General features: G+C 38.7%; 1 long non-coding RNA gene across 1 annotated transcript; it reads left to right on the top strand.

Annotated features, from left to right (window-relative positions):
* The first annotated feature begins 5,238 nt into the window (after positions 1-5,238).
* LOC108504663 lies at positions 5,239-17,172 on the top strand. The gene is made up of 4 exons (XR_001877201.1): positions 5,239-5,845; positions 7,311-7,384; positions 16,172-16,237; positions 17,066-17,172. It is a non-coding gene; the product is annotated as an uncharacterized LOC108504663 (long non-coding RNA).
* The last annotated feature ends 895 nt before the right edge of the window (positions 17,173-18,067 follow it).

Here is an 18,067-nt window from a genome sequence, read left to right as displayed (position 1 = left end):
TGATTTTGACAATATAGAATTTCAAACAGCTCATATTGGGAAAAAAACCCTATCCTAATTGGTTGATTTATTTAATAATACCAGGCTAGAATCCCAATGCCACTTGCATAAATCTTAGTTGGTCCTAATTCTAATAGCTTTATTAGTTTTAGCTCTAAGGTTATATGATTTCTCAGAAAATATTTTTCCATGTAGATTACTGAAACATATCTGGGTGACAAAAGTCCTTAGAAAAGTGGCCCTTCTTCAGAGTGTCATTTCTTGGATGAGGAGTTTAAAAACTGAGTACTAAATTTCATAGATTATTTTGTGAACATTTGAATTATTATGAGTATATGAATGTGGCTGTGGAGTTTTTTTTGAAATTAATTGATACGTAGAATGCCAGTATTTTAAAATAAATTGCTGATATGTAAATAAAAGTATTAATAAAAATGAACTCTGCTTCTTAAACCTAAGTTCATCATTGTAATGTTGTTTGGGGTTTTTTTGATGCCTTATTCACACTGTGTGATCATAGCCAGGTAAATACGACAATTTACAGAGAGACTAATAAAAGTTAATCCAGATGGAGGAATCTGGTCCAGCCTAAAAGGTAGTGTTTTCTAATGGGGAACAACCTTCTTTCTATACTAATCTTAAAATTAAAACAACAGTAACAATTCTTTTCTAGGCAGGCAGGTCAGTGGTATATATTCAGTAGTCAGAAATTCTTATTATTTATATTGTTCTCAAAGAAAGATTTTGGGGATCTCTTTAAAAAAATATAGGTCTAAATGTGGTTCAATTTTCATTTAATATTTATTTTTAAGACTACAAAATGAAAGGAAGGACATTTTATGTCAACAGTGAAAACTATATCCTTTGTCAAAGTGAAGTTCTGTACAGCTCTGAAAAAAAACACATCTGAGAAAGTTGTTTTACTGCAGAAAATGGCATCTTCATGTCACACTGTTTCTGCTGATTACCATTGATGACAAACATCAGTGAATCATTCACTTGAAAGATAGATCTTGCCAGCCTTACTGTTGACAGGAAGGTTCTACACCCAGAAGAGGCTTTGAATGCAGGCTGGTGCCCTTTTGTCTCATACAACTGGCACAACTCTTTCTTGCAGTGTGATCCAATAAAAAACATATTCTAGTTTCAGCACCTCACAAAAAAGAACTGCTACTCTCTACAGTAATGTACAAACCAGATCTTCAACTATCAAAGCTATTTAAATATTATGTAGTTATTGTAAGAAGCCAAAGTATTTTTTGCTTCATAGACTGTCAGCTGCCTTGACCGTAAATATACTCTATAAGACCTGTTTCTATAGTTTGAGCCCTAGATGATTTCCAGCTGTAGTTTTAAGTATCCCTCCACCTCTATGAGCAAGAGCCTCTATGTGTGTTGAAGATCTTTGTTACTCCAAACACGCAGGCTTCTATTTGTCTTTGAAACCATAGAACACTGGTATAATAAGAAAATGTTTTTAAAAGTGAGACAAAAGCAGTAGGCCTGAATTCTCTGAACTTCATTTGCAGCTGATAGCCCTTTATTTGTAGATAGTTAATCAATTTATTTGATAAGCATACTTTTGACTGGTTATGAGTACAATAACATGAAGTGACTCAATATTAGCTATAAAAACTGTTAATTGCATTCATAGTTGCACACTGAACATCTGCTGTGTTTAAGACTTCTGCCATTAATACATGAAGGAGAGCAAATTATTATTTTCCTTTCCTAGGCACATTTTTTTTGAATGTCATGCCTTCACTGAAGCTGTTTCTCTCCTTAATTGTTGCCATACCAGTGCTGTATTATATTTATATATATATTTTTATACATATATGTAATTATTTTCCTGCAAGCAAGGTATGTTGCAGGAATACAATTCTATGTAGGTCTTATAGGATATGTACTATAGTAACCATGAATTAAGATTTTGTAGTAAATAGCCACAACTGTGTCAGGCTTTACTTTTATGAAGGCTGTATTGAACACAAGATCACTGCCCCTGCACAACTTCAATAAGAATATAAAGAGGCTCCGCTGCTCTCTCCCCACTTCTGCTTTGAGGTGATGTCTCATTGATGTCTCATGTCTTCACTGACCCCATATTTAGAAAGTCCTTAACCTCACAGGACCTTGGATGATTATTCTTACCGTAAATCTGAATTCTTAGATTTATAACCTTTAGATGTTTAAAGCATAAAAGAATGCTTACTCAACATGCTACATCATCCAGGATGGGATGGATCAAAGATGTGGTGACACAATTCAGCTCTAAGTTTTCACTTCACCTCAGTTCAGAGCTTATTGAAAATGCCTGTATCTAATGCTCATTTAGACGGCCAATGGGAATTTAATGATGATCACTGCCCCACCATTGTGCACTGATATGGGGGTTGATTTCAATTTCAGCAACAGAAAAAGTCCCAAAAGATCATTATTTGTGTACTCTCCCTCTAATTTCTAGAAGGCCAACCCTGGCTTTTAGTCTGAACACACTCTGAACACACTCCTCTAATGCCTATAAAAGTAATCGTATTTTAGTCACACTCACCCTGAAAAGCCACATTGTACTGTTCAACAAAGTCCTTTTGAAAGCTATCTGTGACATGGAGTTTTTATAGGTAGAAATAGAAAAGAGACCTCAGATGGCATGTAGCCAGAAAACAGAATTTCACCTTAATACGTTTAAGCAGTGGTCCTCTGCTATTTCTAGGAACCCATTCAAGAGCTTTCCCGAGACTTACCAACATTATCTCAATGGTCTGCCACAGTTAGAGCGACCATCGGTTTGTCAAACTCTGGCAAGACAGGTCAATCTTTCCCATATCTGACCAAGACTATCTCTAATCTGAAGTAAGCAAACAGGAGACTAGCTCTGAGCAGCATATTGTACGTTACATCGTGCACAAGATCTCCAGTCATGGGAAGTCCATAAATCCAGTGGGACATCCAGAGGGTTTGCACAGGTCATGTACATTGACAGATGCTCCTCTGCCTCTATTCAAGGGTTTCTGACTGCAAGAAGGAGACCAGACCGTTATTTTCTTTATCTAAGCAAAGAAATTTTTCTAAATACCTGTGGAAATTCTTGAGGAATGTCCTAGAACCTGCTCAAAGCAATGGAGAGCAATGGTAAAACTCCTATGGTGTTCAACAGAAGTAGTGCTTGGAAAGAAAAAAGGTTGTGGCCCTTCTGGCTGCTTCACATCAAATTCCTATCAATTTTGCCTAATGCCTTCATCCACAGGAGGAGAACTAGATAAGATCTGGCAGAAGAGTCTCTGTAGTACATTCCCTCTGCCAAGCAATGCCTCTGTGAAACTTGACAAATCACATCACTCGGCTGTCTGCTAATTCCCTTCTACTCTTCCTCTGCTGAGGATAGAACAACTATTTCTTCTGTTCTTCTAGTTTTTCTTGCTATGTTTGCTTAGACATCCTTTCTTTAGAGCACAAACTATTTTTGATTTGTGTTCATGTGCTCAGAAGAATACTAGATAGAGTAGTTTCTGGAGAGACTGAAGGTAAGTGTCTTAACAACTCTCCAGACTACATGGACTCCATCTAGTGCCACTGGAGACACACTAAGGAGCTCTAGATGCCTTGTTGGTCTGACAGCTGTCAGACAGGACCTATCATAGATCCTTACCTTCCTTGAGTGGCAGTTGAAGATCAACTGAAACACCCTATGGCAATTTAAATGGCACTATTTGCTTGTGAAGGGAGACAACTGCATCTAATCTGAGATCATTAGTGACTACAGTGGGGTGAAACGTAACTTGTGTGCTGAGAGCTACATGAAGATCTAAATTTAGATTCCTGAATCCTGACCCAAGTCTCACTGTTGGTTTATCTTCAACAGTTTGGAATTGATGTGGGGTTACAGAAGATCAAAGGTCTCCAACAGGTTTTGTATCACACCTGCTAGTTTCATGTAGAAGTCGTGGACATCACTGACAGGATAATTAAGTCTGGGATATGGAATATACTTTTACTGGGACATGCTCCAGACCTGTAATGTCAGCTGTGGCATGCTGCAAAGTTCATTTCCTCCAGTGCTAGAATACTTGTTAGCCAAGATTCATTGTCAATTTTTGTTGCTGTACATTTAGACTGTTGATGCAGTCCTATATGCACAATGGAAATATTGTCAAGTCATTCTCTGAGGAAAACTGCAATGTGCTATTAGAATAATTTTCTTCTTTTAAATGGGACTTTTACAGTAACCATATTATTTCCTGTAAATTATCTGCAGAGTCAAATGTCTTTAGGATGCACACTAGCAAAAGTCAGGATTAATGATTCCCTGATATAACGTAGTTCTTACCAACAACTGAAGACAAAAACACTGACAAAAATGTATTTTCCTTACACTTCCTGAATTATATTAAATTAGAAAATCAATGTAAGTCACCATGCCTGCTGGTAGTTTGTGAATGAATAAAATGTTAACTTTTAATTTTAGGCTTGAAGACTACTTTTGAGCAAATATCTGTGTGAAGCCACTAAAATACCTGGATACAAAGAAAAAAAACCACATGCAGAGCCCTTGCCCTTACTCAGAAATAAAACCAAGCCTCCTCAATGCTTCAGCTCAGTCTTCTTAAATGTGTTACAGATACTGCTGAGCACGGACCTTCTGATCTCTAACAATCCTAAATGCTGCTTTTGACCTGCAGCTGCTTAAAAAATAAATCTGGTTATGATACAGTACCTGTGTTTTCTTAACTTAGCTGCCAAAGCACTGCTTTTCTTTGTGGTCAGGCCACATTACTAAGAACATATAAGAATGAACTTGGTCTATAGGGAAGAACTACAAGAGGAGGTAAGGCAAACAGTGCAAAGAAGATTTGAGATTGCAAGAATTAAACTTTGGGATGAGTAAAGAAGGCTCTGGAAGAAAATCATAGAAGAGGTGAAAAAGAAGCAAAATAATAGAAATGCCTAAAGGAGGCAAACTGGGAAAAATGGTTTTAGAGAAAATGTAAACAGAAACAGTGAAGAGGCATGACTGCAAAAGACAGAGATAATGATGAAGGGATGAAAAAAATCCTCTGAGAGGAGTATCGGTAGAGAAGAGGAGGAGGAAGAAAAAATGGCTTTATACGAGACACTGATCATATTTGAGTAAATAGAGTTGGTTAATGTTATTCTGTCGTGCTTTGAGCCGACCCCCCCGGGAGGGCTGGAAGCGATTGTTCCCAGGTGAGTTTCTGATCAGGGGCCAATCAGAGCTGCGTTTCGCCCCTGTGAAATTAGGATATTACAACAGCCAGAAGGAAGTTGTTGGCAGTGAGAAAGAGAGAGAATCGGAGCCACAAGGGGTGGCCAGGGGCCCCCGAACCCAGGGGGTCCCTGGGCCTCCACGGCCTTGGTTTGGCCAGGACTGGTGTGGTTTCTTCGCTGTTTCACCCCACTACCCTGAAGAGGCAGTGTCACAGGGCTTGAGAGGCCAGCCGGGGGTTGGAGTCAGCCCCCTTCTCCCAGCAGGCAGGCAGGGCATCGGAGCCGAGCCATAGATGGGCCGACGGGTGGCCCGGGAGCTGCAGAAGCAGCGGAGACCGTGCAGAGCTGGAAGAATTCCAGGCAGAGGATGAGAGAAAGACTTGAAGCAGTCTCGCTGCCACTTTCCACCCCCCCACACAATGGCGGGGGAGGAGGCGACCCTGAGTTGAGACTGAGCAACGGAGAGACAGGCCGAGGGGCTCGGAGGTGATTTGGGCGGGGGCAGCCGAAAACCAAAAGAGGAATGTGCGGGAGGAATGCCTCCTGTGACATGTGGAAGTCGAGCTGAAGCTGCAGCTGAAACAGAGAGAAGCCAAACCAAGCAGACTTTTTCTGGGTAAGGACTTTTGTTGAAAACTATTTGGGGTATAATAAAAGACTGAGCAAAACCCAGAAACCCTGCAACCTGGAGAGGAAGAGTGAACATCTTACTCCTTGGGAGGAACCTTCATGAACTAGAGTGAAAGGACTCAAAAGCTGACTCCCTTTAGTTCGTGATGAAGACCTGGTGCAGCAAGTGTTCCCTTGCAGTCCAGGAGGAGACCTCAGCAGAGGCCGAGGAGCTGGTGGGGGTGCAAAAGACACCTTCCTCGATACCCCAATGAGAGAGAGACTTTAGCTATCGCCCTGATGGTTTTTCTTCTTCTGGTTTGATGTGGGAGAGTCTCAGGGGTGGTAGAGATTGTATTAATACCATGTATTTATTTGCTTTTTAGTTTCTATAGTATTTATTGCATTAGTAATAAATTTTACTATAATTTCCCCCCGCTAGCAATTGTCTTATGTCTGAAAACCCTCTCACACTGAAGCAAATTGTGGGGAAGCTTAGAAACTGGATTTTTGGGGAGCTCAAACCACGACATTTTCATACCCAAAAAACTTTTTGTTGGGTCAGCATCCTAGGCATTATCATTTAATTTATTTCCTCCCAACCAAATAGCTATTTAAAAATTATAGTTAAAGCCCCAATAAAAGTGCCGGTAAGAAACAGCACAGTAAGTTCAATTAACATATGTTTACTCAGAACTCACTTAAATGGAAACAACTTTCACAGGGTTAACAGTTTTTTTATTTTTTTTAAATCTTTTTCGTACAAAAGTTATGGGTTATGCAGCCTGTTACTTCCTAGCTCACAGAAATAGTGATCTTTAAATGGCTGCCATACCATATGTTTTCTATTACATTATAGAAAGAAATACTCTTCACCTTCTTTTTTAGAACGGAGAAAGTATCTACAAGGCGGAAGGAACTGCTGTCTGATGATTTATCAATTTTCTCTAAAATATAGATGGGAGGGATGTATAGTGAATGGATAAATAGATAGACTTGACACCATCACGTGACTCCAGGAGTTAAATCTCTAACTTCTGCACCCTTTTCAGACCACAGTTTGGTTAACCTAGCACTATTTTTGCTTTGACTAAGAGAATACCAACAAATCTTGTTCATTTAGATATCACTAGATAATGCTTAAGTAAGCTACTTTTTCTTAAAAGAAAGCTATGTAAAGCTCGATTACATAGATGTAGAAAAACAGTGTGTATAAAACTATTTCTGCCTCCGTTCTTTAAGATCATAAACAGTAATTAAATGGATTAAGAGGAAGCCATAATATCTCTGTGTGGGACGAGGGCAGAAGTGGCAAATTGCCAGCAGAAATCTAGACCTTTGGAGTACATTGAGTAATACATGTGAGTAAGTGTTTTCTCAGCATGAGCCTTTTGTTAGCCAACATTTCAGAGTATTATCCAAATTCCTGGCCTCTGTTTTGGCTCATGTGTAACAACGCTGTGCCCCTGCAGGTGAAGCATGTCAGGAGACAAGAGCCTGAACTACAAATGTGCTGTGAATATTGCAGCCTCCACTGAGCCTCCAGGTAAGATACTTAAAATCACCAGTAAATGCATTAAATGACAGCTATATGGCCAATTTTAACATGCTTTAGCCTGGCAGTTAAACATCTAAGCCTAACCATTATGGTCCAATATGTATAATATTGTCAAGTTGTCTACCTGCCACAGATTTTAACATACTTTTCTAAGCACTTTGATGATTTGAGTACTGTAAGGAGATGGCTGCAGAATCAGAGCTCTCACACCAAGCAATGGAAAGGCAGTGCACACACAAAAGCAAACCCAGCTCAAATACTGATGCAACTACACATAGATGAATGCACTGGACATACATAGCATCTCCCATGGAGTGGTGTCCCCATTGCTGAATCATTAGTGTCTCTGTCCTAGTGCATGGAGATGAGTCTGACACTGCTGTTGTTACCTTTCACATGTAATTTAATGCTAACACTGGTTTTGCTAAATATTAATTGGAAAAATATGTAGTTTGAATGAATATGGAGAAATCAGATTTGTACTATACATAGTATAGTACAAAGATTTCAGACATACACGCAGCAGAGTTAACCAGCTCTGACGATTTTTTTTATACATCTGTAACATTGCTAATAGCAAAAGGAAGCCCCAGACTCACTCCTTTGTGGAAAGGAAATCAGTTGAGAACCTGTTCCTAGTGTAAGTCTGGTGCACTAATTGTGAATCATTTTGAGAAGCTGCTCATTGACAGCTTCATGCTGGGAAGTCTAAATTACTCTGTCCCACTTTTCTCAGAGGGAGAGAATCATTTGTGTAGGTCTTTCTGCAGCTTGAATCCCAGCCTCTACAAAACAAGATGTGCTAAGTAAGGCAGCAGCATTTAGGAGCCTAACGAATGTGCATACACAAGTACTTGTAAACTGGCACTGGTAAGGAAGAGCGCATTATTCAATGTATCCTCTTTGAAAAAAATCAATAAAATTCATATACAGTATGCTCATTGTAAAACGACATGTGCTGCATTTAATACTCACTGACGTGACACTTAACAAACAGTCTTGAACTGAGCTCTATTTGCATTTGATTTCTGTCACAGCTTGGCAAAAAAGTCTGTTGCTTTCATCTGCTTTTTCTTTTTAACACTTCTAACCAAAGATGCACAGGTGTACCTTGCAGGCAGACTAAAAAGCAAAGTGCCCTCTAAAGGGTCTCAAACCTCTTTCCCCATGTGTTTGTAATGTACTGTAATGTTCAATCACTTGCGCAGCCAGTAGAAATAATAAAGGATAATTTTAAGATCTATTGAATATTTTTTGAATTTTAATTACACATATGTAGACAAAAGAGCAGGAAACACAGAATTGTCCCAATCTGGAATGAGGGAGCAGACTTTTAGTAGAAGTCCACAGGACACTGCGGTGGGAGCAAGAAAGGATCACACAACAAGAATAGAAGAAAGTGTAAAAGACTAAAAGACCCAGATTGTAACAGGAGATTTGAGATAATCTGAACTCATGCTGTGACCAATCCCACACATCTCAGACATAAAAATAGGAAGTTTTCCCACAGAGTGATGCCTTTTACAGATCTGCAGCAGATCCGCACTGGGTGAGAGGGTACACTTCTAATAGACTCTAACATGTCTGTGGAAATAAGATCAAAGGTTTGACCCTTAGGTTTTGTGTTTTACTTCAACATGTGAATATTTCCATAATTCTGGTGACTTAGAAAAAATGTGAAATGTTTAAAGCACCTGCATTAATTTGTCTCATGCAAAAGTTCAGTCGATAATACAATAGTAGTACAATTGCATACAAACTAAATATGAGCAAGCTATGAATGGTTCGAAGAGTTGGACTTGATGATCTCGGAGGTTCCTTCCAACCCAGCTGATTTTATGATTCTATGAAACGTTGACAAGGTTTCAACAGCCACTTCCTCTTGCTTGAGGAACTTCCTCTTGCTGCCTCAGAACTTTGATTCTTGCTGGTTTAATCCACCTCCTAGGTGCTCTTCCATGTGCTGACTTGCCAGAGCTCAGGCAAAACTACCCAGGGATTGCCAAGTTTTGGAACTGGATCAGAAATACTGCTAATGTTCCATAAGCGAATCTTAAGTACTTCAGTGTAAAAAGTACCTGAACAGCAATGCCTAACTTTTCTACTCAGGTGAATTGATCCAACATGGGAATTCAATGTATGTAAGAATATTATCTTTGCCTGCTTATCTGTCAGAGATACCATCAGTTTGGTTGAAGTGTGTGACCTGATCCTTTTTCCTGTTTTGCTGAGCAGAAGCCCTGCCATTTCCTTAGGATGTGAACAATTCAGATGGTCTCTGATGACTCAGAAAACCTACTGGTCACATTTAATTTACCTCCAAGCTCACTTCAGGAACACTTTAATCGAAAGCTCAGCCAAAAGACGAGTGAGAGGTAAAAACAATGCTCTCCCTATGACAACATTATTACTATGACAGTTACTCAGAAAGCAAAGTCCTGATCTCCAGATATTGCTCACTTTGATGGGGTTTCCATTCATTGCTCCAAATGCCTAGAAAACCACTCCTGTTAGGCTACAATATATGTCCAAAAATTGCCCTCTCCTCTGGACTGCAGCATCAGCGCTGCTCAAACCTCCAGTCTCTCCGGTTAGGCAGGCCACCATTTCCTCCTCCTTTTCCAAATATCTTTCCTTAAGATCTGGAAATGTCATAGAAGTGATTGATGCAGCCCTGAGTCAGATAGGAAATTCCAAGACAGAATAACTGGGAGGGGAGGATACAGGACATAATCAGAGAAAGAAAAGCTGTGAGTTCAAATATGTTTTGGCAGTTCTGGGAACTGCCAATCTCTGAATTAGCTTCCTGCACTAGCATTATAATCCGTAGGTTATAAGAAAAGTTGAGAGAGAGAGAGAGAAAGGATCCATCTTTTCTCCATGGAAAAGAAAAAGAGAAGGCTCTGGGAGGAGCTTAATCACAGTACACCAGTACTTACAGGATGGTTACAAAGAGGACAGTGTCTCTTCACAAGGAGCCGCATGGAGAAGATAAGTAGCGGTGGATACAAGTTGCACCAGTAGAGGTTTCATCTTGACGTAAAAAAGAAACGTTTACAGTGAGACCAGTCAGTCACTGGAATAATCTCTGCAGGGATGTGATGGAGTCTTCATCACCGGAGGTTTTCAAGATGCAATGGGATAGGTTGCTAGACAACATCATCTAGGCTCCCTTTCCCATGAAAATTTGGACCAGATTATCTTTGTAGGTCCCTTAGAAACTGGGATGTTCTGTGATTCTATGATTGTTCGGGTCTCCTGTGTACATACTCTGGACATGGCCACTGGATTTAGTTATCTGGCTCCTGATTTGGGTCATACATGAGATGAAATGTTATTTTTCATTCTAAATAGCATGGTAGCAGTCAGAAGAGGGACTCCTGAAGACAGGAAAAATAGTCAGTAAAAAAGTAAGGAATTTGGAAAGCCAGTTGGCATTTGGGATTTTGGACCATATATTTGACCTCCAGTCCTTTGAATGAGGTTTTGTCTATTTGAGATAGATGGTTACCTTAAAATACCACTCCCCCAGCCCACCCGTTAAAATCTCTTAAACAGTATATGGTGGGTACTTCTCAGTCCCAATTCCTAGTTTTGTGAGTGGAGATGTTTCCAGAATAGAGACTGCAGAGTCAGTGTGCTAATTTGAAGGGCTGGAAAAGAGTATTCATTTTAACGGAAACTTGTTCCAATTCGTTACAGAAAATGGGACTCCATATGTACAGTAACTGAATTATTAAGTGGACAGATTATATGCCTGAGGACATATTTATTTGGCCTACAAAAAAATCTGTGCATTGTGTTGCAGTAGTTGAGTTCTGGCTAATATAAACACATGCCACACATTCCCCACTCTTTCCTTTAGCTTGGATTTTGATGTTTATTGCTTTAAACATAAGTGTTCAGAAAACAGACACATGCTGTAGAGATTCATGAAAACACTTGGAAGGCTTTTGCTGCCCAGTTTATCCAATAAGAGAACATGTGGCCATACCAGCTGGGGACAGTGGAACTAGCAACAGACATTAAGCTGGGCACAGGTTTTAATTCATTGAGGAATTAAGTCCCCAGTTATCAGATGAGTGCTTCAAATTCTGCAGCTTTCTGAGTCCACACATTTTTACCTTCTAAACATTCATGTATAAAATAATTTTTTACAGCCTGTGTTAATTTCAAATTATGAATATCGAAGGCAGAAAAATGCCTCTGTAATTTATGTAATATTTATTTAAACCATTAAAACAGAATTTGCTAACAGCAAGAAAAGCTAACAGATATTACTACTCAAGGGTTTTTAGCAGGTATGAAGCCTTCTTCATAACAGAGTTATGGAAGACATTCAGAATTTGTAATTATTGAGTTTCAGTTTTAAATTGTTCTGCTTCTTTTATGTACAGATATAGCAATTTTCTGGTACTAGTTGAAATGCAGTTTGGTTGTAAGGTTTCAGTGAAAAAAAATTTGTCTGTTTCTTAATTAGATATAAGATTTCCCTTATTCTGCAAGTTTTCTCTATAGCAAGAATGTAATTTTCATCCAGCCTGTTTCTTGTCTTTGTTTCCCCCAGTTTATCTTGAGTTTTCAAAGGCAATCTTAATATATTTTTATTAATTTTATTTTATTTAACAAACACCCTGCAAAAAAACCCTACTGAAAACTTGCTTTCTAGAAACTTTGCATTGACCAAGAACTTATTAAAGTGTTGCAATTGGCTTAAATTGCATAAAGATAAAAGTTTAGAACAATTGCATGTTTTTTTAAAAGGACCAATTAGCATCCACAAAGGGTAACCTGTCTGAGGGACCTGAATGCATCTAGGTCACCTTTGGGAATATATACTGCACAAATATTACCTGCAAATTCATGCTTTGCGAAAACATAATAACTTTCAGATGAGAGAACTTGAGTGTAGTCTGTTGACATTTTGCTGTTTATCTCTCTAGTTGCTTGTGGCCAACCAAGGTAACCTGTTATGTATATATATGTTTTTATATAAAAATATGTATGCACCCCCCATCTCCCCCAGTGCATGCATGTGTTTATGGGTATGTAGACTGAGACGTATCACTGATTCAGACTGGCATGTGGATCTGACATCACCTTGCCCTGAGTGCTCTCCAGCTCCCAGCTGGTGTTCATTTGTGCTGAGCCCTGACCATATGTCAGGGTAATATTGAGGCATACACTCCTCTCCTTCTCCTTGCCCTCTATGCCTCAGTTGCTGCAGGAGGCAGCCACTGTGGTCTCCAATACACCTCCTTGTCTGGGAGCTTGTGTGATGTGGGACCTGCATGTCAGATGTAGACACTGGAATACAGGGGTTGCATCTGTGCTGTTAAAGGGAAGAGGGAGGGCACATGGGCAATCTCAAGACCAGGACCCCTGCCACTGCTTAGTTTTAGTTTTCTCCCAGTCTCTTAGTCCTCAGGGTTAAGAACATAGCCAATCTGAAACCACTGTGTCCCAATGTGACCCAAAGATCAGTACCTAGTCTGTTCTTATTCAGCAGTGCAGACATACTCGTTAGTCAGGCAGGAGGAGAGGAGCTCAGAGAGCTAGAAGTTATGGTGATCACAGGATCCAGTGAGCCACAGGTGGGGACATATCAGGGTTGCCTTGGAAGCAGCAGCAATAAGCTTTTGAGGGTTCTGGGAGAGGCAAATGGTCACAATGAAGCACTGAGGAAGCAAAGGGGAGAAAAGGTCAGGAACATGCTACTGGGTTCATGGCTCAAGGAGAATAGGAAGGGCAAGAAGAAGAGAGAAAGATAAGAGCCCCGATTGCAGGAACATTTGAAGCAAAAGGAACTTGAAACTTTGAGGACCAAGTCTGAATACTCCCCTACAGCAATGACTATTAGAATGTATATAGCAATGAATATTTATTAGTAAAGAGAATTTTCAAAAGGTTAGTACATATGAAAAATTCTGCCAATGCAGCCTAAGAATTGTTTTTAATAACAGGGCTGGAGGTGGTTGAAATAAATAGAGTGTGTTGGATATCCAGTCTGTAAAGCAGTCAACATGATGAAAAAAGAAGTTCAGTCACAGAATCACAGAATCAACCTAGTTGGAAAAGACCTCTGAGATCATCAAGTCCAACCCATGACCCAACACCACCCTGTCAACTAGACCATGGCATTAAGTGTCACATCAAGTCTCTTCTTAAATACCTCGAGAGATGGTGACTCCGCCACCTCCCTGGGCAGCCCATTCCAATGTCTGATCACTCTCTCTGTAAAGAATTTCTTTCTAATGTCTAACCTAAACCTCCCCTGGCACAGCTTAAGATCGTGCCCTCTTGTCCTACTGCTGGTTGCGTGGGAGAAGAGATCGCCTCTCACCTTGATACAACCTCCTTTCAGGTAGTTGTGGAGAGGGATGAGGTCTCTCCTGAGCCTCCTCTTCTCCAGGCTAAACAGCCCCAGCTCCCTCAGCTGCTCTTCATAGGGCCTGTGCTCCAGTCCCTTCACCAAGAGTGCCAGACTTCAGAACAAGAGCTGCTATGGCCAGCCTCCATCCCCATATACCTGTAATTATCCAGGTGCCTTGCAGCCTTAAAATACAAACTGAAAGCTCTATTTCCTGATGCAATGCATCTGATCTTTTTCTTTCTTCATTTATCCTACTTGTCAGAAGCAAACAAAATTACTGTAACTGCTAGATCATAACTGAATAGCAGAACTAACCTTCTCTGCTGATGAAGGCTGATATTAGTAAAATAGCTTGACTGATGAGAGAGTTCTATGGATACCTTCTATTTTTGAAAATGGACTTTGATTAAAAAAATGATTTCTTTTGATTCCACTCTTACTGAAATTATTTTTTGGATTATTTTAGTCCCATTTTTGTCTCAGTTTAATCAATAGCTTTCCAATATTTGTGCAAATTTTCCAGTTTGCTTGCAAAGTGGCTGAACAGGTTGGTTTTTCTGTACTTGAAATAGGAGATTTCAATGGTTTTAACTGTACAGTGCTAAGTACAAAAAAAAATTTTTTTTTTTTTGGCTAATGAAATCAAAAGAAAAAAACTACATAAGAAGGTGATCTTTAAAATATATTTAGAGAAAGGTGTTTTTTGAATCAATCCTTAAATCCAGAAGGGTTTGAATGAAATCATGGCCCATTGATCTCATGAGTTTTGGAAGATTTTAGTGGGCCATTTTGGCATTCAAAACCAAAACCAAACTCCTAAATATTCTAGGACAAATACAAAATAGTTCACTACAACCAGAGCACCTGATCAATAGTTCTGCTTTGAGTAAGAGACTGGACTAGATGCCTCTTCCTTTCCAGGCTAAAATTTTATTTAAATCTGTGAGTTTATCTACATATTTCACTCTTCTCCTCTAAATGTAAAAGGCTGAGCAAGACAAGTAGTGGCAACAAATGTTAAAGATGTGAAAGAAAACTGACAGCTGATCATGCAAAAGAGACCTATTACTTTTTGTCTATCTCTCTCTTAGCTTTAGGGAATGGGGAGGGATAACTGACTCATGTATCATTAAAAAGTCCTTATATGGAGAAAATGTGTTCAAAATTAAAATCTATAATATTGTGCATTGTATTAAGATGTCTGCATAATTAGACTGTATTTTGCAGGATACATTTTTCATTAAAAAGCCTGGTCTGGGATACATTCATATGTAATTTCAAAGAGGCAATTAGTATCAACAGAATGAATTAGTTCCTAAGCCAATAATCATTACAAATTCCAAGAGATATTTTTAGATATTATAGCCTGTGCACACACTTCATATTACATTAGCACACAGGAGGGTACGAACATCACTGGATTTCTCTTTTATCTATATACTTTACCTATGTACATTATCTATATTCATATATGTATATTTTAGTTCTCACTGCAACTAAAGAAGGTCTTGGAATTCACCTTAAGGGTACCTGAGTCTAACTGTATCTGGATAAGAACATATAACTCATAAAAGATCAGGATAACAACTAGCTCAAATAAAGCATGAAATAGTGCACAGAATGTAGGACCAAACTGAAAGCTTACTGTTTTAGCTGAATTTCATTCCAAGCCTACGCAGCCCATGAGCATCCTTATGCAAAGACACTCAGACACAAATTCATTCTGTTGAAAAGTGATTACTCGAGGTGTCAAAGGCAAATAGTCACCCCAGAGTTCATTTGCAGTCAATAGTGAAGGAACTATAACTGCAGCTTGCCTCATCACCACTTGAGAAACCTGTCAATTACGAGGAGTAAAGAATGGTCATGTTTTTAATTTTACCGCTTCACTTCAGGTTTCAATAAATGGGCTCTTTAATATCCCATAAATCTACATAAAATGTGCAGGTATTTTCTATTCAAAACACAGAAGCTGAGGTTAATGAGGCTGCAGAATACTTGTATGATACATTCTCATGTATTTCTAAATACTCCATATTGAGAGACCAGCTTGTGACTTGCACAGGGTTGTTTTAATTTTCACAAATAGTTCTGATTATACCTTGCATAGTCAGCATTATCAAATACAGTAAAGAAATTTACCTCAGTATTTAACGACTTATTCCCTCAACAAATTTTGTGTGAGAAAATATATTATTATACTCATTGTACAAAGAAGAAATGCTTCACTTCTGGAAGAATAAATAACGCAGGGCACTGAACTTGTGTTGTTAACCCAAGTGACTCTTTACATCACCTTCCCGATATGCTAACAGAAAGAAATTTGTTTAATTTTATGCATTAGCATATGCCATCTTCAGTCTTTCCTCTAAAAGTCAAATCTTCTACTTGTTACATCACAGGTGATTGCTATGGGAATTATTACGATGAAAATAATTTAGGGTGAAAGGCAGATGAATTCTTAAGAAGTAAGTATACTCTCATGCAACAGTAATATTGTCATGTCCCTAATGATAAAAATGATAGAAGAAAACCCAAAAGATACATGACACCCAGACAAAGTGTTTTTAACTAGAACATTTTTCAAAGTTTTCCGGGTGACATCAATTGCTTTTTAAGCAAATTGTTTTGTACAGAACTCCAATGGGAGAATTACAAAACTCCCCTCTTCAGCCTACAATTAGTTTAATCAGGTAACTGAGGGCTTGAATCTGTGCACATTCTTATTCAACAAGAATATCATTCCTCATCAGTTATCTGCAAGAAAAAAGCTGCATGAATGTGATTTGTACACAAACACCTATCCTGTAGTTGCTCCTTACTGCCAAATTCTCTCTTTCCTGAAGAGTAATATTTTATCTCCTTTTCTTGAAAAAAAAGAAATATCTCTTAATAAATATTTAAAAAATTAAAAGTAATTTAAAAAAAAAAGTGTTTGTGGTGAAAGGTATTGGTATAGGAAATTGAAAGCCAGTTAATCAGATTATCTGGACATTTCCCTGATACACTGCTAACTTTGTATAAAAAAGTTGTAACTCTGAGGTGGTTTAATTTACATGGAAAGTGATGGTGGTGCTTTTGTATCTAACATATAGTTCTGTTGTTGTGATGGTTTTTTTCCTGATTTATATAATTTTGAGTAAAAATAACTACAATTTAAGAATATGCATTAGGTCATCTACAGTCTTCCTCTTACAATGACAAAATTAGTTCTTTGGAGGTATCAACACTAACACAGATAGTACTTGGAATAAATGAGAATGAACTGACAGCTTCCCTGTCTTTGTGCCTTACAGCTATTGGGAACTTGAGGCTCCCACGCACATAAAAGTCAGAAGTGGACCCATACCAGGTGAAGATGTGCTGTGGTGGTGATTACAGCTCTTAGTTCTCTTCTGTCTAGCCATCTCCTTTTCCCTGACTCTCAGACAGAATAATGAACAGCAACCACAAAGAGGGAAGTTTTCAAACATTCCTTTAAAGCAATGGCACCACTCTCCCTTAAAAGGATGAAGCGTTCCTCCTGGATTTGTCACATCTTTAACAGGGATAATGTCCCTTTTATAGACATTTCTAGTTGGGAGGTATGTTTTAACATAACAAATTGAGCATATACTCAGAGCTCAGTGCACATAGGACACTTCTAGTCTAAACAGCAGTTAACGTATGCTGGAAGGGGATTGCAATCACAGTTTTGCACTTAGATATCTTGGGCCTGCCTATATCCATGTCTGGGTCTAGATGCTTTATAAACTCTTGATATTAGAAGGAAATCTGGCACGTGTTGAAATAACTGACAGTATTTTAACCACCTTAAACTGGGCTATAATAGCACCCTTCAAATTCGGTGGATGGGGAGGAGGAAGAGGCTTTGCATATTATAACCCTGTACACTAACTGGCACAACTGGTTTTTATTCTGACTGTGAACTAAGCAGGGCTGGAATACAAATAACAATAATAGTGAAAAAGTTAAGTGAGAATTATCAAATAATTTAATGATTGTGTCAGGCTCTTACATTTATAAAGGTTTGTATTGTGTCTATGAAATCAGGGTAAGATAAATCAATCTGGTGCATACCACCTAGTCTTTCTGTGAGAACAGGGGATTATTTCTGAAATTATTATGCTATAAAAATGCTATATAACCTCAGGAGAAGGTTTCATTGATAGTGCTTAGTATTATCGGTATTATCAACTCTAGCTTCTTCAGTCGCAGGAGTTACACAGTTAATCTCCTTCAAATTACATGAAATACATGAGGAATAACTCATTCTAAAAAATGAACTGAGCTGATTT

The sequence above is a fragment of the Lepidothrix coronata genome, unplaced genomic scaffold (assembly GCF_001604755.1).
Source record: "Lepidothrix coronata isolate B3197 unplaced genomic scaffold, Lepidothrix_coronata-1.0 Scaffold172, whole genome shotgun sequence".
Classification (NCBI taxonomy): domain Eukaryota; kingdom Metazoa; phylum Chordata; class Aves; order Passeriformes; family Pipridae; genus Lepidothrix; species Lepidothrix coronata.
Note: the sequence above shows the minus strand (reverse complement) of the source record. Positions and strands in the feature narration are given on the sequence as shown.